Below are 25,695 nucleotides of genomic sequence, written 5' to 3' on the forward strand. Positions count from 1 at the left end.
TCTCTCATGGTGTGTTGTTGCCTTGGCAACAGTGACGATAATCTATCTATAATTCCAGCAATGTGTGTGTGTGTGTGTGTGTGTGTGTGTGTGTGTGTGTGTGTGTGTGTGTGTGTGTGTGTGTGTGTGTGTGTGTGTGTGTGTGTGTGACCGCTGTTTCTCAACAACCACTGGTCCAATCTAATTGAAACTTGCCGGGTTTATTGCTGGGGACCTGAGGATGCGCCTTTTCAAGATTTGATATTAATCGGACAAGTGTTTCCCAAGTAATGACCATTTATTTACCAAACCAATGACAGGACACGTTGCTGTGTTGGCCGGTGCGCGGCTGGCCGACGATGACGTCACGGGCCGTGCCGGTTACGATGGGGAAAGGGAGCCATTTCGTTCCCGTGGCGTAGGAGTGGCAATGGTCAATGGCAGCGAATGTCATGGCAAGCAAAGACAGGGAGGTAAACTTGATTTTAATTTGGATTTTAATTAACTCTGTGTGTGTAAGTATCACAGCAGTTGTTACTTCAATGAAAGCGATAATTCGTGGAATGATGTGAACATTCCGTACGGGCACGCACCACTTCCGGATAGTGATGACTTACCTTATTCTAATAATTTCTCTTTCTTTTGGGTATTTATAGATAAACACAATGCCCCAATCCAGTCGTCGTTTACGAGAGTGAAGGAACGGCCTGTGTGGTTGTTTGAAAGTTTTTTTTTTGGTTTGCACATACGGCCACGCGAGAGTGAAGGAACAGCCTGTGTGGTTATTGTTTCTGGCACGCAGTTTGAAAGTTTTTATTTATTTTTTTTTGCACGTACGGGAACGCACGTACGGACACGTACTCGTATAAATAAATTAATACACATTCCCTTACAAGGGACTTCATCACAGGAGGCAGCCAATAGGCCCGTGCAAGCCTGCGCTATTCTTGCCAACCTATGGTTGTTTGTCCAGGTTTTATCATTTTTAAAATGATACAATATGGACAACATGAAGATCGATTTACCAACACGAACCATTTTTGAAGCCTTTGGTGTGATTCGACCGGGGTTCGAACTGGAGACTGGGGTTCGAATGCATCTAATGCATAAAGTTGAGTTCGTGTCTGTGGGTCTGTCTGTCTGTCTGTCTGTCTTGTCTGTGAGTCATAAGCGCCACCCATTCTCCAGGCCACGCCCTCCAGCCGTCCAGAATTCGCCACCATCTTTTTCTCTCCACACAGCTCAGATTGTTTTAAAGGTCTCATGTATATTTGAAGACTGAACGCATCTTCTATCATTAAATAAAGAAACCGTTTTGAGGAAAAAAAAAAGTAACATTTTGATTTCAGCTCAAACGAGAAAATGCTGCTGTCTAACATACACCGCCCAATGAAGGTACGTTAATTCTCATATTATGCAGAGGAAAGAAAATAGTGATATTTCATTAAAAAAAAAAACTTTGTGGGACGTCAAATGCAGTTACTTTCTGTCTGCGAGACAGTGACGTATCGCTTATAACACAATGTTTGCCAACCAGAATTTGCAATGACTGTCACAAGCAAAAATATCCCATGTTTGCTTCCATGTGAAGTATGAAAAAAGACGGCCCTACCTATGACGTCATCATGCAGTGAAGTCTGCAATAGCAGGAATACACTAATAATTATTAGCTCAAACGATTATAATTTGCCTTTATCAAACGATAATCATGCATACAACATACAGTTGGCCCGAGTCAGTTATTTCATTAATATACGTGCAGTTAGGTCCCTACCTTTTGTCTAGTGGGAAGATGAGGGAGTGTGTTGCGATGGGCTATAGTTAGGATTAATAAATCATTTTCCCCCTTTTATTTTATTTCCCCTTTTATTTGATCCACGGTATCTTCATCTCGCTTGCTACCCTCGTCTCGTCTCCTGAGCCCAAATCCCAACGGGCACTTTGGGCTGGACAAGCACTTCCACCGTCTACCCGCTGTCTCCAGAGACTCATTTTCTGAGGCAGAATCCCGAGGTTCATTATAGTAGCTGCGCCACCATTCACCTTCCCAAACCCAGACACGGCTGTGTGGGTGGTCCTTACCAGTGTCTGGCCGAAACCCCGCCCAAAAAGGCGGACCACATGAAGGCCCGGTCCAATCAGGACGGACAATGATGTCGGCTTCGCCAAGGCTCCACCCGAACTACGTGATCTATAAAGAACAGGATAATCCTCAGAGTAGTGGTTGGATGCGCGGGAAGGTTGTCGTTGGATTTGAAAGGTCGCGGTTGGTTTTTGAAAGGGAGAAGTCGGAGTTGGTGGATGCGAAGGACCTCGACCAAGCCTCTAATGTGGTCCTGCCTACTACTCATCTCTCGCCTCTTTGGATTCCGCCAGACACGATTACCACACGTGCGGCGGTGGACCAAACCACACAACTTTTGTCGGGTACCGCACCATGGAGCATCCCTCTGCCCTCGAAACACTCAGGTACCCAAAACTGTGACCTCAACTCCCTCCCTTCCTGGCTGCAAAAGGTCCCCTTTTCTTTTCATTGGGTATATTTTGTCTGAGTGTGTGTCTGAGAGTGTTGCCACCTGTCCGTTAGATAAGCCTGTGTAAGATCTTCATTGTTGTAATTGTTGCTTTTATTATTCTCGTGTCAAGTCTGCACTGTGTCCGCTTTTGTAAGTTGCTTGTAAAATTGCAGCACCACACTTCTCTCATCTTCCCCTGCGTAACACACCCAATAAACCTTTTTGTTGTGCCACATGCTTTTCCTCGCTTGATTGTAAATAAATAATTGTAGAAATGTTCCCAGCTCATCTTTGTCTTTTCCTCCATTGGTCCAGCATGGTTCGAATCTGAGTTTAGCCGGGTCTTTATTCCCGATAGTCCGTTCCTTCGAGCTGGTACGTGCTGGGCAGTGCCGCTCGACTGCATCCGATCCGGAAAGGTAGTCGGTAGTTGGTAGAGTAATCCGGTTCGGGCAAGGCGCACCGAGGGCGTGATTCCCCGGTAGTCGAAACCGCGTGGTTAATTAGGTAACTTGTTTCTCGACAGGAGGACCCTACGCCAAGCGGTTGAGTTATTGGCGTCCACGGTCGGTTAAGCGACCCACCGTGTCACGGAATTATCCGTGAGTGACGGCCTACAATTCCTGGGAGTCTGGTGTGAATCGACGAAGTTTTCCCCACCTCGTTGTCGTTCTCTCCGCCGGACCTCCAGCCCGCAACAATAATATATATATATATATATATATATATATATATATATATATATATATATATATATATATATATATATATATATATATATATATATATATATATATATATATATATATATATATATATATATATACACTCCTGTAAGTTGGAATTGCTGTGCCAAACATGTTTTAATATGAACAATAAACTGGCAAAGAGAATACAACAAAGCCAAGATCGTGTGCATGATGAACACCATGAAGATCGGCTTACCAGTAAATAAATAAACTCCCAGAAGTTTGAAGTGCCACACCAAACTTATGTTTTAACATTACGAGAAGTGTTCGTTTGTATGTCTGACGTCTGTACATTCCTGAACCCCTGATGGAATGAGTTGAAACTAGCAGTGATTGTACTCAGGGAGTGTCTGTGGAGGTTTCAGGCAGTGAAAAAAAATTAATTAATCGCCTTGGAAGTTTAGGGTGGTGGAGCTGGGACACCAATTCTCTCAATGTAAATCCGCATCGTATAGCCGGTGGGAAATTCAATGGTAATCCAGGAGTACGTGCTCCCTCATGTACACGTAATCTGCAAGGTAATGTACGTGTTTTCATTGGTTTTATGTAAGGTAGCAAATGTATGGTTAGATAATGGAAGGATCAATGAGGATTGTGAATATGTATGAACATCTATTGCAATGACAATGAACACCTATAGCAGCCTTAACAGGTAAAGCACGATGCTAAATTTAGAGAGGAAGTGAGAATGCATTGCTGGATTGACTGTAAAGCCTGGTGTTGGCTTAGTGGTTCGGGTGGCTGGCTTGAGATCCGAAGGTCTAAGTTTGAACCCTGTTTTCCGCTAAATTAGCACCAGGTGGGGTTGACTCAGCCTGTCATCTTTCCAAGGTCAGTGAAATGAGTACCAGTGTATTGGTATAGGGGCACAGCATCAGCAGCATTGTCATGCCCCAACAAAATGATAGCTGCCATATACAAGAAGAAGAAGAAGAAGCTGTATTGATATTATGGTTATGGTTATGGATCTAGGTTATGGACCTCCTAGGTTATGGACCCACCATTTGGAGAGGTTCTGGGCAAAATGGGTTGAAACCTCGATGAAGAACAGAGCCCAGCTGTTGATGCAGTCAATCAGAAAATAATTTTAATTACTTATCGGTTAATAAGGCTATTTTGAGGTTTATGATGAAAATAATTGAAGTAGACAATATTGTGGTATTTTATCATATACTGTACAACATCGAGTAAATGTTAACGCAATGCATTATGAATACCTTTTGCTGTTGTACATCATCTGACAAAGGAAAATGTACAAGTCGATGAAATTAATGAAACTGCAAAAAAAATATTTCCACATCGCCCTTTACAACAAATATCCCATCCTTGTTTTTATAGGCGGCTATCAAGTCAAGGCCTTGATGATCACACATCATGCAATAATCGACTACGGATACGAGCAGCACATCTAACAAGCGATGAATCTTAACTCGATTTGTTAAAGTGAGTATATGCAGTTTAAACATAATTTACAGTGACCAGCATGATCATGTCGTTATAACGGTAATGGCTCCTCACTGGTGATCAAAAGGTCATCACCCTGAAACCTTACCAACTTCAAGCCAAGATCAGTATTTGATCTGTTAATTACGCTGCAGTCGCATAACTGGCTCAGCATAGTGATCAAACACCCTTCCATTTGGATCCATGCATTCTGGGTTCAAATGCAGTCCAGTGAGAGGGATCTTGGCAGTCACTGCAGGACCTTCCTGTAACGTCAGATATTTCTTTTTATACACTTAGATATTGATGAAGGTGGAAGGAAATCTTCAAGTGCTATGTCATCTCCAAAGAGGGAGACACAGGCTGTGATTTTTTTCTTCTTCTTTTGACTGTGGCTAAAATCTGCAGCGGTTGGAGAACCTCGGCTGAAAATACAGCCCTGATAACAAGGAGAAGAGTGTCTGAAATTGCTTGAAACCTTATACACTGGAATGTTGCTCAAGTCTGAGGATGGAATAAAACATTTACATTCATTTACAGTCAGGTGAAAACGAAACACTCCAGCATGAAAAGGAAGGTGCGGAGTATTATGAGATAGGTTCCTGGTGTGGAACTTTGGGATTTTATGGGTTTGAAGGTTAAAACACACACAAACACACACACAGCACATTCCTCATTGTATTTCAAACATATACACAAAGAGCCGAAGTACCTGTTGGTGCAAGACACTCATTAAGGTGTGAATCGACATATACTTATGTAATCTGTGCATCGACTACGCCAACCTTCCACTCCCGAACTAACCGACAAGCCGCCATTGCACGTCCCAGGGTATAAAGCGTGATGCGAGCTTAATTTCACAGCAAGTCATCCGGTAATCCCGCTGCTCGTAGATTGAAGCACAGAAAAATTAGATGGATTCGAACATCCATCATGGAGCGTAGGAACCCATTCATTTCAGATTAAATGTGATATGCACCCCTTTCCGAAGCATCTAGATTGTGGGTTTACCAACAAGAAGAAAGGATTTTCCATGGGAGCTTGGACCAAGATGCTATAAAATAGCCATCACGGTATTAACTGATATACAAGTATTTTATCGCAAATCACAATTTAAATAAAGGTTCCCTGGCTGACGCTCATCCCAAGATAAAAATGATCGTATTAAATAATCCCTCGTCAGGACCGAATTGTTGCTTAATGAACAGATTGGCATCCATCCCGGTGGTGATCTAGAGCAGACACTGATGGTGAAAAGAGCCACCGGATTGCGTGGCCCATTGCTCTCTGCGAGAGGCCTGGTTCATGTCCGACGTCGCAGGAAAAAAAAAGAGGGGACAGAGAGTCGACGACTCGAATTCCAATTACAGAAGATCGTGCTCCAACCTCTCGTGGGAGCCGTAAAACCACGCAGTGGAAACATTCCTTTTGGCCTGCCTCTTGGCTCAGCAGTAGTCTGTCTGCAGGCCTGCTGGCTCGGCTATTGGGGCTGGAAGAGGGTTCCAGGAACGGTGCTTGGAGTGGGGGAAATGGGGGGGGGCAGGGAGAGGTTAGAGAAGAGTTACCCTGTAGCCTCTTCACAACATGCTTTATTCAGATGTCTACACTGTGTGCAGTAAAGTGTTGGTTTAGTATCCCGGCAATCACTTGCTTTTATGTTAACGAGGAAGGATACTTGGGCCCCTGAATTGGAGGAACAAGCGAGTCGGTTATGGTTGAATGAAATAGAGGAGGATTGAATTTAGAGAAAAAACGCATTCAATTTGCTTCTCGGGGGCCTTCCGAGATTTCTTTTTTCCTTCAAAGTGCACTGCTACACTCAAGGGAAGGTTCTAAATGGGTACCGTTGTGAAATAAATCGCAAAACCTTCCAGGAGAATAAGGACGCACAAGAGACGTACAGGAACCACAGCTTTTCAGGTTGTCTGGCAGACCTTAGCGGGCATCATTAGCCATCCAACGTTGTGGATGATGCCATAAAGAGCAATAAAAGAGGCTTCCCAGAGGCCTGCCTTGCTGAGATGAGATAAGGTATTACCAACAGCCATTCTGTTCCTCGCTGTGACCTCCTGTCTGCTCACCACCCCTAAAAAAGGGAAACACATCCTGCTGTAAAGTCATTGAACCCTTTATTTCCCTCCCAATCAATAGCAACCGATTTCTTGATGTAAAACATTAAATGGTGTTTCACATCACACACCCAGTCAATGTGATCATTGTTCTCTGTCTAAGTATGTACATGGCACATAATGCATTGTATTCCATTGGCACGCATATTCTCCTTGATATATCCTGCGGATTGTTAAATGTTTAATGGAATAAAATGGACAATGAAAATCAATACCAATGCTGATCTTAACGCCTCTTGGATCATCTGATTCAATGATTCGATCATTCATTATTGTCTCTGATGTCCTCGAGTCTCAAATAATTAACTAAAGGGTTATGATTATTAAAAGCATTAAAATAACTTTTTATCAGAACAGCGAGCACTGCTCGTTCATTGGCCAATTATTCTCTCAATTTTGAATTCCCTCGGAACAACCCCCTCCTCTCCACAAGTTTTGTTGGATTTTGAATCACATTAAAAAATATACATAGAATGGCGAGGCTCGTAGAGGATCTAGATAGGAGCTTTTGTGTCAGATGCTGTACCTCATTCACGCATTAACGTTCGTGTCTGCAGAAAGTCCATGTTGTCCTGTAGTTGCAATATACTTTGCTTTTCTTGCAATCCTATAGTGAATATACATATATATATATATATATATATATATATATATATATATATATATATATATATATATATATATATATATGTATATACATATACATATATATGTATATACATATACATATATACATATATATATATATATATATATATATATATATACATATAGATATATATATATATATATATATATATATATATATATATATATGTGTATATATATATATATATATATATATATATATATATATATATATATGTGTATATATATATATATATATATATATATATATATATATATATATATATATATATATATATATATATATATATATATATATATATATATATATATATATATTGTTACGAATCTAGAAGCTTACTGCACTCAACATGCAGGTCCCTATAGAACAGTTATGTCGGTAAGTACGTGTTTCTAGTTAGGGTCCCTTTCCCCTTCTGTCTAAGGGGAATGACATGTGTGCACAACGGATTATTTTGTAGCTAGAATTTTTATGCCAACAACAACACTGCTCGAGGAATTGTCCACGCTGTTCGCGCGCTCACGAAGCGTTTCGTTCTGGCCTGGTGCCAAATGAGAGAATGCGTCATTTTGCGGCCAATGGGCTATGAGTGGATCAGAGCCGGGGCGGTCCTTTGCAAGAAGGCGGAGCCGAGACACGCAGTCCACCCAATGAGAGCAGGTCAAGCATGAGCGAACCACGCCCGAGAAGGACGACGAAAGAAAGGAGAACAAATATTTGCGCCTAGTCAGCTCGAGCATGTGGTCTGGTTCTCTGATCGCATCTCGACGCTGGTCTGGTCCCATCTCGCTGGCGTGGTCTGCGTCTGGCTGTCCTGGTTCGTCTTTTGGTGACCGGAGCTCCGGGAAGGGGTGGACGTCCAGCCACGCGCTCGCGGCCAGGTAGCCAGCCGTCCTGACTCCCAGCCAAACTATCCTCCGCACCTGGAGAGCCGAATAAAGACCATTTGGGTCCGTTTCTCTTTGGTGTGCATCTGTGTATGCACCCGTCTATAAGTAAGAATTGTTAAGTGCTTTTTGCCTTGTACATACTTGCATTGCTTAGTCGTGATAACTCTGCCCTTATATGCTTCCCTCGTTCCCCCGATTACTGTTAATAAATATCCCTATTGTCGAATGTTTCAGCTCGTCCTCATCCTTTCCATCATTGGTTTAGCACGGTGCGTGTTGGGTGATTAAAAAGGCCGTTACTGCTGTAGTTGTGCATTTGGACCGACGGGACCTCGGTAACCATCTGCTTGGGTTACGCACGGGTCGAGCACGGTTACGGCTCATCCCGTTCGAGTTCCGTCCAGGGTGTGAATTCCTCGGTAGCTCGCCACGTGGGCCTCTAGGTATTTTGAAGTTTGGCAAATAACCCTGTACCACGTGGTTGAATTATTGACGATTCATGGTTCTGTAAGGGACCCGTACCTTCGGAGTTATCCGAGGGTAACGATCTAAATTCCGGGTGTTCGGTGGAGTCGACTCTGCTGCTCCAACTAGCGGTCGTGCTCGTCGCCGATACCCGGCCCACAACAATATATACATACATACATCGTTCAGCCACACAGCGCAGCCAACCCATAGATCGAGCAAAGTCCGAGTAAACTCCATTCCACAATTTTTTAACAAAAAGGAAAGAGTCCTCCTCAGGCGACATTTCGCTTGCAGTCCACTTCCGGTCACGTGTGGAAGCATGCTCACATCCTTTGGTTATCAGTTTGTGCCAATGTCACTCATTGGATTCCCACTGATTCCTGGTCATTAATTATTATTATTATTATTATTATTATTATTATCAATCTGGAAATGAAATTATGCATAGGCACAGCGAACTGCATGCCCTAGTACCTCCGGGTTATTATAATATCGTGTTTTGGTTCTGCATGTGGATCGGGATGGGGGTGCGGATTGATGCACTGTCTGCACGTGTTGTGTATGTAGTGATGAAAGGTGTAAGTGTGTGTGGTTGCGTAATGGCGAGTTAGCAGTGTGTGGAGCAGTGCATTGCAGTGGCATGGTGATTTCTTGTGGCGGCATATTGGTGTATCAGGAGTGGGATTTTTTTTCGAACCCCCTGACTCCCTCAGGAGTGCAAGAATCGAACCCTGATCAACATTTTCCACTCCTGATGCAACATTAGTGTCACGAGTGTGGGATTTGGAACTTGAGGACTTCCCAATTTATAGTTAATCGGTATCTGAAGAACGCAGTGGAGCACGTTGAAAATTAAAAATATATATATTTTCATTTCCTTGGTGCGCATGGGAAGAAAGCCACTGCACAAAATTGTGGACATGCAGAATTATGCGATTGAAGGAAGCAGGGAGGATGAAGGAAGCGAGCCTGGTTTGGGGATTGTTGAGGAGGTTAGGATAAGAACTTCCCCCATTCCTGAGCCGTCGAGTCAGGAAGCAGGTGCAATGGCCAACCAGGACTTGTTTCATTTATTAATGGAAAAAATGAATAAACTAAATGGAATTAGAAGGGAAATGGGAAATGAGGAAAGAAATGAGAGAACATAAGGAACAAATGAATAAAATGGATGAAGAAATGAATAAAAATAATAATTTTTTAGGGGCACAGATTAAAACTGGAATGGAGAGTTGGTTGGAGGGGACAAAGGAAAATTACATGGGGGCATGTTTGTTGGGTAATGGCCTGGAAGAACATCGCACTGGTGTGAATGTCACTTTACTTCAGTGGAAAGAGAACGTTTACAAGAGATGAAGATAGATGGTTTCGAGGGGGAAGACGATCAGCTCTGTGTTTGTGAAACAACCTCCGAGGTTTGTGGTGGGGAACTCGGGTGCCCAGTTGGATCGGGCAAGGGTTCTTCTGGCATGCCAGGGTGTGACGCTGCACCAGCTTGGAGGGACGTGCAGGCGTCCGAAGCTAAGCCGGCGAGCCAGGTGTCTGAGCCTGTGACGTGTGGGATTACGGGTGAGCCTGCTCGTGGTGGGAGCGAGACCGGACTGCTCATGTTTGGGTCCGTGCTCACACTGGAGAGCAAGGCTGCATCCGGTTTCGGCGGTCGTTGTGCCGGTTCCCGGGGTGTTCGGAGCAGACCCGTCGGGGTCGACTTAGCACCCAGGGTTGTCACTTCGTGGCACGTGGGGTGTGTTTTGGCTGCCACAGGGGTAAGAAGGAGAAAATGCAACGGGAGAGAACTTCTAAAGAGACAGGATAATGTGGGCCTGTGTCAGTTGGAGCCCCGATTGGAATGCAAATGTTTTTGTGCTGTGATTGCAGAGGTAGGAGCTGTGAGTCAGCCACTCATGGCCATGGAGAAAGGTGGGAAGAGTGGGAGGCTCAATGCCACCAGCAGCTGCAGGGAGGGGCTGAAAAGCCCGTTAATAACAATGGGGTTATCTGCAGCCATGTTTGGAAACACGAGGCCAAGAATTTCAAATGTAAATTCAAATGAGAAATGATTTTAAAGCAGCCTTGGCAGGAGTTGGTCCCAGTTGGTATTTGGTATAAAAATTGGTCTCCAGTTGGTATAAAAATCCTCTGGTATAAAATTTTTATACCAGTTGGTATAAAAATCCTCCACTTGGGGGAGGCGTTGTGGGCCACGTTTAGGTGGCGGCACCACTGAGGGCCAGTAAGGGCCTGATGAAGTGACCGCCCATGTATGTGGCCTGGCAGCCTCTCCCTGAGGCTCTGAGACAACCAGCATGTGGTGACCTGCCATGCTGTGCTGATCTATGGATGTGGGTCAATCCGCATGGATTTTGTATGAGTACTGCCCACTGGACAACTACTGGATCATCTGTGGAACATTACGGAGTGTTTGGAAAGGTCCAGCGAGGCCTGTATAACCTTCCACACATGGTCCACCATGATTTATGGGCTCAGCTTGGGAAGAGAGCCCGAGGTTTTAATTGGAATGGGTGATCATTCCAGATAACTTTAGATAACATAACTTTAGAGACTTGGGGCAGGAGCATTTAATACGCATGCTATCTACCTGGCAATGATCTGCCTGCATGAATGCATGCTCGTACATGCAGTTTTCACTTCCGGTCGGGAGAGGGGGTGGGGTAGGAGAGAGAGATTGAGTCGTGGAGAGAAAGGGAGAGGAAAGTGGGGGGAGGGGTTGGGGAGAGAGAGAGAGAGAGAGAGAGAGAGAGAGAGAGAGAGAGAGAGAGAGAGAGAGAGAGAGAGAGAGAGAGAGAGAGAGAGAGAGGTGGGATGGGGTGAGAGAGAGGCAGAGGAGTGAGAAAGGGAGAGGGGTGAGAGAGGGAGAGGGAGAGGGGAGAGATACAGGAAGGCAAGAGGGATTCTGGCAGATGAGATGCCCAGTTTAACGTCCATCTGAGAGATGGTACACACATTGCTGAATCACCCTGCCTGTGAAACACCTGGATGACAGTTTATAGCTAGGTTGGGATTCGAACCCAGGCTACACAGAGCAAGCAAACGTACCTCTCAGCTTTCCTACCATGATGTGGCAATTCATTACCTCATAGCAACTGAAAATATTTTTTATTCATTGTGATCATAAAATGTATTTTGCTTTCCTACCTCTGGTATTGAACCTCAGTATCACGATTGATTGAAACTTGAAGAACATGCCAAGTGGCTTCACCAAGCAATTCATGAAACAGTTGAAGAAACTTTGAAAAACGAAACGTTTCATTACCTCCGCCACTGAAGGTGAAGGAGGTTATGTTTTCAACCATTTATGTCTGTTTGTCTGTTTATCTGTGTACAGGATATCTCAAAAAGTTGTGGACAGATCCGGAAGAAATTTTGTGGACAGATCCAGAATAAATTTTGTGGACAGGTGTGACAAGGACGAACTGATTAGATTTTGGAGAAGATCCGGATCTGGATCCGACTCCTAGAAATTGTCCCATGAGCGACCGAGCAGGCTCATGGGACAACAAGACTGTCCCATGAGCCTGCACATGCACCTCAGACTGAAGGATAAAGTGCATTGTCAAAGCAAATACATATATTCTTACCGGAAGGGCGAGAATGTATAGTCAAGCAATTGAACCACTCCTCAATCGGAGTCGGTCTTCATGGAGACATGCTGATGCTCCTCTCTCAGCAATGGTGTGACGTCCTAAGCTAAATGAAGAGGTCAGGACCGTCTCCTTGGACACATCGTGGGCATTCCACACAGTCTGGCATCCTCCTTTGCTTGGCAAACTTTCTGCCTGTGACATTTCAGGCTCCATTCATTCTTGGAGAGACATGCTGCTGCTCCTCTCTCAGCAATGGTTTGATGCCCTAGATTTCAATCAAGAGGTCAGGACCGTCTCCGTGGACATATCTCGGGAATTCGACACAGTCTGGCATCCTGCTTTGCTTGGCAAGCTCTCTGCCTGTGACATTCAAGGCTACATTCATTCCTGAACTGGGATGGAATCCAAAATGATGATCAGATATCAGTCTGCTTTAAACAGGAAAGAAATACCATCAGCAGAAATCATGGATTCTCTGACTTTTCTTGTAATTGGAAGATATCTCACTGGTCTATAGTTGATAGGATCTGTTTTTTCACCCTCCTTGTGGATGGGAGTGATGTTTGCTGATTTCCCTACAAAAGGGAGGTGGCCAAAGGAGGACAAACTAAATAGAACAGATAGAGGAGGAGCAAGAATGATTTGATTTGAGATAATGGGCACTGATACCATTAGGGCCCATCACTGAAGCATTTTTGGCAAAAATAGCACAAAAGGAATGAAAACAAATCAGCAAGTCGACACTGCACATTCAACAAATACACACAAAAGAATAAACAAAACAACTATTCTTTCAGTATTTTTTTGTCAATTCATTTGAATAAAACAAAGTATTTTCTCAATGTTTTCTGACAGCACAACAAACAAAAGAATTAACAAAAAAAAACACATAATAGTCTTTTTACGTTTTCGTTCACGAGTTCTAGGGACATTTAAAAAAAAATTCACTTAGTTTGAGCATTTTACCGTTTTCTGAGTTAATATTTCCCCAAGTATTTCTTCAGTGTTTTCTGACAAAAAACATAAAACAACATAATACAAATCAACAAAACAACACATGATAGAACATAAAAAAACAAAGAAAACCATTTTTGTCTGTTATATTTTGTCTTTTTCTGTTTTTTAAAGTTTATTTTACTGGCTCAATTTTGCCATTTTTTTCTGATTTCTTTTCGTTCAAAACTTTTTGTTTCCCAAGTTACTTTTTTCCTCATAGTTTTCTGAGTGTTTCTAACAAAACAAACACAAACGAACAAAACACAGAGAGCAATACACGAAAGAACGCACAAGCAACACGCAATTTTTTTTTTAACTTTTTGTTTGTTTTTCATTTTTCAAAGTTTTTTTTTCCGTTTTCTTAATTTTTTTTTTCGGTTTTGTGTGTTTTTTTTCTGGAGTTCTTTATTTTTCACTTTTTTCTCAGTTTGTTTTCTAAGGTTTTTCTAAGTTGTTTTCTAAGTTTTTTTTTGTTTTCCTCAGTTGTATTTGTTTGATTTTTTTTTTTTAATGTTATTTATTGCTTTAAATAACAATTTTTAGATTTGATGTATTTATTCTCATTATATATAGTACAATTTTTTTGTTGTTTTCTGAGTTTTTCTCAATGTTTTCTGAGCAAACGCACACAAAACTTTTTTCCCTTTTTTTAGAGGTTTTTTTGGTTTCTTTCTGTGTTTTATCATTTTTTTCTCTCAAGTATTCTTCTAAAGTTTATATCTGAGTTCTTTCTGAAGAATTTTTTTTTCACTTTCTTCAGTTTTTAATAAGGGTCAAGTCATGGGCACTGATGTCACCAGGGTCCATCATGCTGATGAAAATACAATATATTTGATGTACAATTTATCTGAGATTTTTCTGTACTTTTTTCAATTTCCTTTACAGCTATTTTCTGAGTTTTTGAGTGTTTAAAGTTCTTATTCAGTTTTTATTAATCAATTAATTAACTTACTTGCTTCCCCCCCCCCCCCGATTTTTTTTGATTTTTTTTCCCTGAGTTAATTTTCCAAGTTTATTTTTTTAAAGGTGTTTTTCTGAATTAATATAGTTAGAAAATTGTGATATTTTCTGTTTTTTTTTTTCTTGAGTTTTTTTGGACAATTTCACGCACAAAAGAACAAAATACACAGATAAACAAAAGCACACCACTCCAGGTCTGGTGTGTAAAAGGGGGAGGGGGTCCACAGTTCACACCCCCAACCAAGTCATACCAAAGACTAAATATGGTACGTGCTGTTTCCTTGCTTGGCATTCAGAATTTAAAATAATAAATTCCCACAGGTTGGCATCCATTGGGCAGAATAAATTACTCCTTAGGAAATGCCCCACTGAGTGCGGTGAGAAAGGCAGTGCCATTGTTGTGGCGTCACTGGTCCCCAGAGTAACGACACTTCCCCCAAATTCAATGGCTGTGTTTGTCGCATCTAACAGTCCTGTGCGGTGTCTCGTGTATTTGTCTATATGTCTGTGTGAGATATGTATGGCAGCTCCACTACGAGCCTCATATAAATGTTTGAACAAACAAAGCAGAAAATACAAAAACACAAAAGAACACACAAAACAAGTATGCAATTTTATGTATAATTTTTTGTATTTACCCTTCTTAAATGTGAGCTTATTATTTAAGACAGGGCAAGACGTAATGGCATAATATTATTACAACAAGACATAATGTTTAGGTCAAGATTAATATTTCAAAAGTGACATTTGAGTTTGCACCAACCAAGACAGATTTTGCTAATTCATCACACAAAAGAATTATTGTGCTTGATCATATAAATACAACATAAAACAGATTACTACTTAATTTCATGACAGTGTTGAATGAAAAGTTTGGGGTTGATTACAAAACATCAAAATTTTGTTAGGTACAAAAGGGCAGAGCTGTCTGTTCATTTCAGTTTAGAGTTGTGAAAGCCCTCCCAGAGCACCAAAAAGGAATATCATGTGAAGACCTTCAAGGAAATTCCATAAACAATTGAGGGTACATGAGAAAGATTTTAAAATACCTTCAAATTCTATCTTGTTCATTACTGGTAAAGGACAATGTGTTCTCATCATATAAGAGATAAGAGAAAAATAGAAATAAATAAAAGGATATTTATTTCCTTTTGGAAAATATATCTTGAAAGTATACACATTGACCACTTGGGGGCAGTACCATACCAGCGATAGTATTTATCCAGACACCACCACCTCGTAGTGAACTCAATGACGATCCTAATAGTTCCCCATAAATGCATCTGCAGAAGTTAAGTCAGTTGATTATAATTAGCTTTGATTTGACAACATGAATGAAAATGAAAAGTACCTCAACACAGGAGGGCTCCATTTGGACAATCATAACTGCATGACAAGAACACTGAATTAATTAAATTGATCCATTTATCGACTTAATTTCTTTCTTTTTTGGGGTGGAAACCTTAATGACAAGCCAAGGTTAGAGTGGGGAGGAGAATTGTGGAGCATGTAGATTTCACCAGGGTGTATATGTATTATGTATGCATATAAAAACGGAAATGAATCCCTCAATCTCCATTGGACATTGTCCTACACCAAAGCGTCACCTCCGGGGAGTGCTCATCACACTCCACATGTTTCGATTTACCTGCCGATCACATCGTGTGCCTTCTGGTTGAATGGTTTGCATTAGTGGGAACAATCGTCTGGGTAGCAGACGGACGGTTGTTCTTTGCGAATTATGTGGTTTTACCGTGTGAGACATAGTCCTCGCCGATTGCTCACCATAATAGTCAGGAGGTGTGTGTGTGTGTGTGTGTGTGTGTGTGTGTGTGTGTGTGTGTGTGTGTGTGTGTGTGTGTGTGTGTATGTGTGTATGTGTGTATGTGCGTATGTGTGTATGTGTGTATGTGTGTATGTGTGTATGTGTGTATGTACACTGATGAACTAAAACATTATGACCACTGACAGGTGAAGTGAATAACATTGATTATCTTCCTTCAATGGTGCCTGCCAAGGGGTGGGATATATTAGGCAGCAAGTGAACATTCAGTTCTTGAAGTTGATGTGTTGGATGCAGGAGTAAAGACCTGAATGACTTTGACAAGGGCCAAATTGTTATGGCCAGATGACTGGGTTAGAGCATCTCTGAAACGGCAAGGGTTATGGGGTGCTGCCGGTCAGCAGTGGTGAGTACCTACCGACAGTGGTCCAACGAGGGACAAACCACAAACCGGCAACAAGGTGTTGGGCGCCCAAGGCTCATTGATGTGCGAGGGCAACGAAGGCTATCCCGTCTGGTCCGAACCGACAGGTCTACTGTGGCACAAGTCATAGAAAATTTTAATGGTGGTCCACAGGAGGAATGTGTCACAATCCACAGTGCATCGCACCCTGCTGCGTATGGGGCTGCGTAGCTGCAGACTGGTCAGAGTGCCCATGATGACCCCTGTCCACCATCGAAAGCACCTACAATGGGCACACGAGCGTAGGAACTGGACCTTGGAGCAGTGGAAGAAGGTTGCCTGGTCCGATGAGTCCCGTTATCTTTTAGATCACGTGGAAGGCCGTGTACGTGTGCACCGTTTACCTGGGGAAGTGATGGCACAAGGATGCACTGTGGAAAGACGACAGCTGGTGGAGGGAGTGTGATGCTCTGGGCAATGTTCTGCTGGGAAACCCTGGGTCCGGCCATTCATGTGGACGTCAATTTGACATGTCACCAACATAAACATCATTGCAGCCCAGGTACACCCCTTCATGGCAATGGTATTCCCTGATGGCAGTGGCCTCTTTCAGCAGGATAATGCACACTGCACACGTTGTTCGGGAATGGTTTGAGGAATCCATGGTCGGGTTGTCAGCGACTAAACCGTCTCCCCCACCAGGTTTTCTGGTGAGGAGGGTGTTTGGCTATGGACACCCAGCAGGATTAAAAACAAAACCTGTCAAAGGGCGGAGGAGCTCCTTGTGAGCCAACGGCCATCCATATCTAGTGCCAAACTGTGTCTGCGGACGTCCTCCTGCAGTTGGGTCACTTCTTATTAGGAGGTTGGTGGCAGGATTTGCACTCCGGCCACCGTAAAACCCTTCATTCCGCCAAACGCAAAACGCAAAAAAATCTGCAAACCCACTCCGTGGGAGTACCTCCTGTGCAGCTTCCCTTCGCAGGGCAGCTCACCGGATGACGGGATTGGGGCAAAGCCTTCGGGACCCCCAATCTTTGATAGGAGGGAAACCACGGGGTAACATCCCTGGGTCAGATTGCGGGAGAGTGTGTCGGAGTGGTGCTGAGGTGTCGTCCACCAGACGGCAGTCTCCTTGGGTTAACCTGAGGCGGTCCGTTCGGGTGGGTGCCTGGAATGTCCTATCCCTAAGAGAGGATGATCACCTGTCTCTGTTATCATCTGAGCTCAAGCGTTTGGACATCGGGATTGCAGCTCTCTCTGAGGTTCGGAGACCGGATTGCGGCGAGATAATGGTGGGTGGTTACACCTACTATTGGTCTGGTCGCTCTGATGGTGACCATACCCAAGGAGTTGCTGTAGCTGTGTCCAATAAGCTGACCCCAATGATAATTGAGGTAACACCGGTCAACGAGCGTATTAGGAGATTAAGGATTCGTCACTCCTTAGGTGTCATTTCCCTGGTGTCTGTTTATGCTCCGACTGAGGCGAGTGATCTCACCGTGAAGGATGCATTCTACGCCACACTCGAGTCTGTGGTTGATCAGTGCCCCAGACGAGATACACTTCTAGTCTTGGGGGATTTCAATGCATCGACTGGAACTGATAGGGATGGTTATGAGGTGTGTGTTGGTCCCCATGGGTCAGGAACTATGAACCAGAATAGCACTAAGTTCCTTGACTTTGCAAGAAGTCATGGACTTAGGGTGGCTGGTTCATGGTTTCAGCGCCCACAAGCTCATCGCTGGACTTGGTATTCCAACGCTGGCAGTGTGGCAAAGGAGATTGACCATGTCCTCATTGACGGTCGTTGGAGGATGATCCAGAACTGCAGGGTCTACCGGAGTGCTCAGTTCCTCAATACTGACCACAGGCTTGTTGTAGCAACTCTAAAGCTGCACTTTAAATCCTGGAGAATGGTACCATCCCAGCCGAGGCTGGATGTTGCCAAGCTCAGGGATGAGAGAGTAGCTGAGGAGTTTGCAAACAGGCTGAGTGGACACTTGGGGTGCTTTGGGGGGTCCTGAAGAGTTGTGGAGCGCCTTCAAGACCACCATCCTTGATGTTGCCGGTGGATGCCTTGGAGCTCACCGCAGGGCAAAGAAGAATTTTGTCTCTCAAGGAACACTGGATACCATTTACCAGAGTCGCAGGGCCAGGCTGAATGGCAGAGCTGAGCTGTTCAGGGAGCTGAGGCGTAAAACTGTACATGCACTGAGGGTGGACAAGGAGGCCTATTTGCGAGGAATCTGTGAGGGGGTAGAGCATCACCTGTGGACAGGTGATTCTCGTCCCGCTTACAGGGGAATTCGCGCATTACGTTCATCCAAGCCCATCCCTCGGAGCACTACAGTTCGAGCAGAGAGTGGTAGGCTCTTGACAGAGGAGTCTGAAGTGAAGGCCCGCTGGGCCGGTTACTTTGAGCGGTTGTACCAGGCTGATCCCCCAACTGTCGAGTTTGACATCAAGGGTGTTACAATCCCTGTTGCTGACCCTCGAATCAACTGTGGTCCACCTACGCTTGTGGAAACACGGGCTGCGGTGAACCAGTTGAAACGGGGCAAAGCTCCAGGGATTTGTGGCATCCATGCCAAACTTCTCAAGGCTGGTGGAAATGCTGCACTCGTGTCGTTGCATGCAGTTTTGTGCTCTGCATGGAACACAGGCATCATCCCAACTGACTGGAAGAGGGGCCTTGTTGTCCCTCTCTGAAAAGGGAAGGGTGATCGCCAAGACTGCAACAACTACCGAGGGGTGACGCTGCTCTCAGTGCCGGGCAAGGTCTTTGCTCGGATAATTCTCGATAGGGTTCGCCACCATCTGCTTGAGCACCAGCGTCCAGAGCAGTCAGGCTTTACACCAAAGAGGTCAACGATTGACTGTATCCTTGCACTTCGTGTCCTCACCGAACGCAGACGAGAGTTTCTGCAGGGGCTGCTTGCAGCCTATGTCGATCTCTGTAAAGCGTTCGATTCAGTGAATCGGGATGTCCTCTGGAGGATTCTTGGTCTTCGTGGGGTGCCACCAAAACTGATCGATCTGATGTCTGAACTCTACTCTGGTACTGAGAGTGCTGTGAAGTGTGGTGGTGCCATCTCTGACTTATTTCCAGTTGTTACTGGAGTTCGTCAGGGATGTGTACTTGCCCCCACATTTCAGCACTTGTTTGGACTGGATTCTAGGGAGGATGTCGGAGAGATCAAGTTGCGGTGTGTCATTTGGGAATGTCAAGATCTCGGACCTTGACTTTGCAGATGATGCAGTCATCTTTGCGGAGACTTTAGACATCCACTTGGGGGCCCTCGAGGTGCTGAATGAGGAGTCGGAGCCGTTGGGATTACGGGTTTCTTGGGTCAAAACTAAGATCCAGGCTTTCGGTGACATCTTGGATGCTGCTGTCCTGTCTGTGTCTGTTTGTGGTGAGGATGTTGAGGTCGTGGAGAGATTCACTTACCTTGGCAGTGATATTCATGTCTCTGCTGGCTGCGAGTCAGAGGTCAATAGACGTCTGGGTCGGGCCTGGGGAGTCATGGATTCACTGGATCATGGGGTGTGGCGCTGCCGGTACCTGTGCGGGAGGACGAAAGTCCGAGTCTTCAGGTCCTTGGTACTTCCAGTCTTGCTCTATGGGTGCGAGACTTGGACTCTGACCAAGGATCTGAGACGGAGACTTAATTCCTTTGGTACCAGGTCTCTTCGGAGAATCCTTGGCTATCGCTGGTCGGATTTTGTGTCCGACGAGCGGTTGCTGAGAGAGACTCGGATGAGATTTGTTACCTGCATAGTCCGTGAGCGTCAGTTGCGGCTGTATGGACATGTGGCTCGTTTTCCTGACTCTAATCCTGCTCACCAGATTCTCTCAGCGAGGGAGTCTCATGAGTGGAGGAGGCCAGTGGGTCGACCACGTGCCTCATGGTTGCAACAGGTTGACCATCATCTCAAGGAGATGGGGATGGGCCTGGCATCTGCCTGGGGGATGGCCAGACGGAGGCCCCTGGAGTACCGGCGGAAAGTGGACGCAGCGACGTGCTGTTCTGGCACATGCTCCCATACCTGACCTGACCTGGTTTGAAGAACATGATGAAGTGTTCACGGTGTTGCCCTGGCCTCCAAATTCTACAGATCTCAATCCGATTGAGCATCTGTGGGATGTGCTGGACTGACAAGTTCGATCCATGGCGGCTTCACCTCACAACTTACAGGACATGAAGGATCTGCTGCTAATGTTTTGGTGCCAGATACTACAGGATACCTTCAGGGGCCTTGTAGAGTCCATGCCTCGGCAGGTCGGCACTGTTTTGGCGGCACACAGAGGACCAACAGCATATTAAGCAGGTGGTCATAATGTTTTGCCTCATCAGTGTGTATATATCTATCTATCTATCTATCTATATATATATATATATATATATATATATATATATATATATATATATATATATATATATATATATATATATATATATATACATATACATATATAGTAATAAAAAGCTGTGGTGTATCAGTGTATGTGTCTCCTTCATAACTCCAAAACTATAAAACCTTTCAGCCTGAAACTTTGCATGCATACTAAAAAAAACTCCAAGGAAGTGCACGAGTGAAAATTGGTTGTTTGGGTTAATTACAACACCCCTTTTGAAGATAATTAACGGCCTTATTTAATTATGTCCTTCATTAGGTGATCCTCGGCCATCTTGCTCTCTGGGTCTTAAAGCGTTTCCTGGGTCGCCTCGCTGGGGTCTGAAGCCACCATGTTTTTTGGCCTGCTCAACCATGTCTAGACTTGGAACAGGCTTCAGCGATTTATTCACGATAAAGTTGTTGTTTTCACTTTCCTCACTCATATTATCGAATGCCTGTTCATCATAGCGACGAATCGCTGGGTACATTGCAATGCTTATAAACATCTGGAGAAATCAACGTTCGTGGCTTGACATTTCGGGTGTCTTCAGGAGGTGTCTGTTAAATGAGTGACTAATCGCATGACAAACTAGCCGTTTCTTAACAACCGCTTCATTGGAGTGCTTGCTTGAGTGCTTAAGCCGCTTGGTGAGCGTTTTCCAAGCTGCTTGGTTGTTCCTTTCAGTAAAAGTATCCATGCTGTCAAGGGAACATCGATAAGACAGCCATACGTTTCCGATTGTGTTGGGCCCTGCGGTGCTGTGCGGTTGGTGTCTTAGGACGTGCCTCATCCGCTGAAAATGTGAAATTTTATTTTTACAGCAGGATATCGCTCTGCTTAACCTTCAGTGCGATCTCCAAATACAATCCACCCCTCACTTCGACATCGATACATATATGTATGTACATGTATATATATATATATATATATATATATATATATATATATATATAAACAAGAAGGTCCATCCGACCATGTGTTTGCCATGATCTGGTTAGGAAAACAGAGGAGTATAGATTGACATTTTGTGTTCTGGTCCTTGATATATTTTTTCCATTGAATTTTGTTAATTTCCCACTTTAATTTCCCTTTCAAAGAACTCTGTTTAAAGGTAAATCTTTGTGTTTGTCGTTTTTATGTATTTTATGCGTGTGTACGTATATAAACTGTATTACCATAACGGAAGTGTGTGTACGTGTATACGTGCAAGTTACTGCTGTTGCCTATTATATCTGCACATGTGGGTGGGTTTCAGGAGGTGAAACAGAAACCTGTCAGGTCTCAAAGTGTGTGTGTGTGTGTGTGTGTGTGTGTGTGTGTGTGTGTGTGTGTGTGTGTGTGTGTGTGTGTGTGTGTGTGTGTGTGTGTGTGTGTGTGTGTGTGTGTGTGTGTGTGTGTGTGTCAGATAACCTGGTTCCTTTGGGCTGTTGTAAGGGAATATGTTCCTGATACTGTGTGGAAAATTTGGAGAGTTTGCCAGGAATGTCTTTTGACAGCATAATTACAGGGACCTGTAGAAATTCCAAGTAATGTAAAATGTGTCTTCAAGTCATCAACTCCTTTCTTCATTTTGTCCTCAACCCACCTTCTGCCTTCCCCCATCGCAGTCCCAAGTCCTCAGCTCCAAGTTTTTAAGCCCCATCCCCACACCTCCCTCCAAAGCCTCAACCTCCCTGAATTCACAACTATGACCCTTCTCTGCCTGCCTTCCCCCCACTCCAACTCTCTGTCCTCCACTCCCCCTTTCTTCTTCAAGTGCTCAACCCCCCCCCCCCCCACTTCCCACCCCAGGTCCAAGGCCCCACTTTGTTTTTCAAGTCCTCAATCCACCCCCTCCCAACCCCAAGTCCTTAAGCTTTCGCTCCACTTTCCCAACTCCCACCCCCCCCCCCCACTCTAATTTTGTGTCCTCCCCACTCTCTTCTTCAAGACCCCAACCACCCTCTCGCAACCCCATGGCTCTTCCTTTTTTCTTCAAATCTTCAACCCCCTCCAACCGCCAAGGCCTCAACCCTCCCCCAAAGCCTCAACCCTCCTTTAACAACATTGTTCCTTCTCTCCCCCACCTTTCATTGCTGCTGTGAACATCAGTCTGCTCTGCGTTCTTGCCCTTCCACGAGCATTGATGCATAAAAAATTTCTAAAAATCCAGTATTCTTTTATTATGCATGTCTTTATTAATATTAATTGTTTATTGATAATTAAAGTAACGCCACAAGTGCGGAAGATCATCTTCCATGTCATGCGATCTATAGGGGAGAGTGGGGCAAGATGATCCCTGTGGCATGATGATCACCCCCCCCTCTCACGACTCCAATAAAGTTGGCATTGGACAGTAGTGCCACTCAACGATCTATCGATTAACTACAATTCCACTGTGGAAGGCGCATGACGAGAAAAAAACGCTGCGTTCGTTTTATCAGAAAAACATCATTTTCCTCCTGAAAAAGAAAATTTTAGAATCATCGGTGAGTATGTATTATCTCTATGAATAAGTGTAGTAGGGATGGTGTCTGTATACAGGTAGATACATAGCTTATATGCCCATATTGTGTGTATGTTTTGCCTAGCTCATTGCTGTAATTTATGAATGCCAGACGATTTTGTAAAAATGGCGGCATTGGGGCAGGATGATCACTTGGTTATGGGGCAAGTTGATCAGGTGATCAGATGAAAATAATGATATTATTGAACGAGACTTTGTAATTACAAAAATAGATGGGAAAAAAGCACGATCAATTTTGTACATAGCGCATGTAGAGACAATCGATGACGATGGATATGAGGGAGTCTTTCTCCGCAAAGTACCTTCTCATGAACTTCGATCGACCTACGTTCATCGTGGACGAGACAGATTGTGGGACTTTTTCCAAGGAGGACATCGTTAAAACCTACCTCCACCCAAATTTTTAAAGGGAAGCCAGAGAAAATCAAAGCAACTGATATTCAAAATTGATCTCAGTCAGTGGGAGTTGCGAATTTAGACATTAAGACTGGAACACAAAGATAAATGACATGAAAATGGACGTTCGTATCCAGTTGTGTATGGGACAATGTTTTGGAAATATTATGTTGGTATCCTAGATGGATATATATAAATGAAGAATTATTTTCTGTTCATTAAAATTCTAACATATCGCTTATTTAGACTGTCCTCATGTTTCCTAAAGGACCATGATCATCTTTCCCCATAGTGATGATCGACTTGCCCCAGGGGTGGGGCAAGTTGAACATTTCAACCACAAATTTTGAATTGCCTTTTATAGACATTCATTGATCTCTAATATTCTCGAAATTGGGCAGTTACTTTTGGTGATAGATGGACTAACGAATGGCATTTGAATGGTGTTTGGCTGGCAAATCATCTGACGGCAAAACGGAAAAAAACAAAAAAGGGACCATCTTGCCCCACTCTCCCCAACAGGTCCCAGCGGAGTGTCTCTGTCTGTCCACACACCACGTTATCTTCTTCTTTTGCTGGCAACGTATTCCGCTCCCCAAAAACGTCTGTTTGCAGTTTTGAACTCCAACCCCTGCCCTCTACCTTCACCCGATTATCTCCCGTTGGAAAGGTAATCGTCGATTTAATATCACAAGTGTATGATCACCCATCCACACCAAAACTACCTTCCAGTCCTATCAATGTCAATGTACCCCTCTATCCCAAATGCTTATAGGTAGGTACCTGTCTAATTAAAATTCAAAACTCTGAACTACTACTGTGTGGAGGTTATTCCAGCTTATTAATGATATTAATGATAATAATCGTTATTAGCAGAGCCCGTCCCAGAAGGGATGAGAGAGGCTATTTTATTTAATTGGTCTGTATATCAGTGAGTGTGTGAGTCCACACACAGATTTACTGTGAAATACATCATCTTTTGTCAGATCTGCTGTAATCTCCATACACCGCCAATATTCTGCATTGTTAAATGCTCAGTCTTGTTCAATCTGTGACATAAACTGTGGAGAGCATTAGATATGATTGAGTCATGCCGTGCCATGCATGGTCTATTGGTCTTATTTCATGCTGCGGAGAAACACCAATCTTGCCATCCTTATCGGTGGTTCCTTGTTACCTTCGTATAATTTTGCATTGTTATCTTTTATTGGTTATTGTCAAGAGACAACAAAACACAAACAAATGATACTCATTCTGGAGAAGGTTAGTGAAGCTTTATCAGTCTCTTGCAGAAAACCATGCAGCATTGATGGAACTCAACAATTGAAGATGCGTCGACTAAAGTCTGCCATGCTGGTCAAATTTCCAAAGTCATGAATTCGACATGGAGTGATTTTCTTTCTTTCTTTCTTTTTTTTATTTTTTTAAAGGTGAAAATTAGAAAAAGGAGATCTATCGGATGTGCATCTATTTGGACCTCGTAACCTTGCTGGTTTATCCTACATGCTGCGCAGATGCTCATTAGACGAAGTCACACGTGCTGTGCTTCCAGCCACATGTCCCCTTATTGCTGTGTAATTACACTCTCTAATGATACAAGTCCACGCCATATGGGAATTTGATGCTGCTGGCACAATGCACTCGAAAAGTCACCTTTTGAGCACTTCAAAGACAATGGCTGGAGTCAACTGAATGGCAGGAGCCATTTTTGTTTGTGGTTGCTCTAATTTTATTTTGTGAGCAGGGAAATGTTAAAGACTAATAATAATGATGACATAATATATGAGTTCCATTTATTTATTTATTGTGTACATAGTTGAG

The 25,695-nt window shown here is 43.7% G+C and overlaps 1 protein-coding gene and 1 long non-coding RNA gene across 3 annotated transcripts in view; one reads left to right on the forward strand and one right to left on the reverse strand.

Annotated features, from left to right (window-relative positions):
• Nucleotides 1-25,695, reverse strand: part of LOC147021693 (src kinase-associated phosphoprotein 2-like) — a 145,781-nt gene that overhangs the window by 66,542 nt on the left and 53,544 nt on the right. The window lies entirely within an intron of this gene.
• Nucleotides 356-25,695, forward strand: LOC147021694 (uncharacterized). Its single transcript, XR_015060889.1, has 4 exons — nucleotides 356-452; nucleotides 4,583-4,687; nucleotides 24,397-24,544; nucleotides 25,167-25,695. It is a non-coding gene; the product is annotated as an uncharacterized LOC147021694 (long non-coding RNA).

The sequence above is a fragment of the Eptatretus burgeri genome, chromosome 8 (genome assembly GCF_056783735.1).
Source record: "Eptatretus burgeri isolate ZD-2024b chromosome 8, Ebu_testis_v1, whole genome shotgun sequence".
In the NCBI taxonomy this organism is placed as follows: domain Eukaryota; kingdom Metazoa; phylum Chordata; class Myxini; order Myxiniformes; family Myxinidae; genus Eptatretus; species Eptatretus burgeri.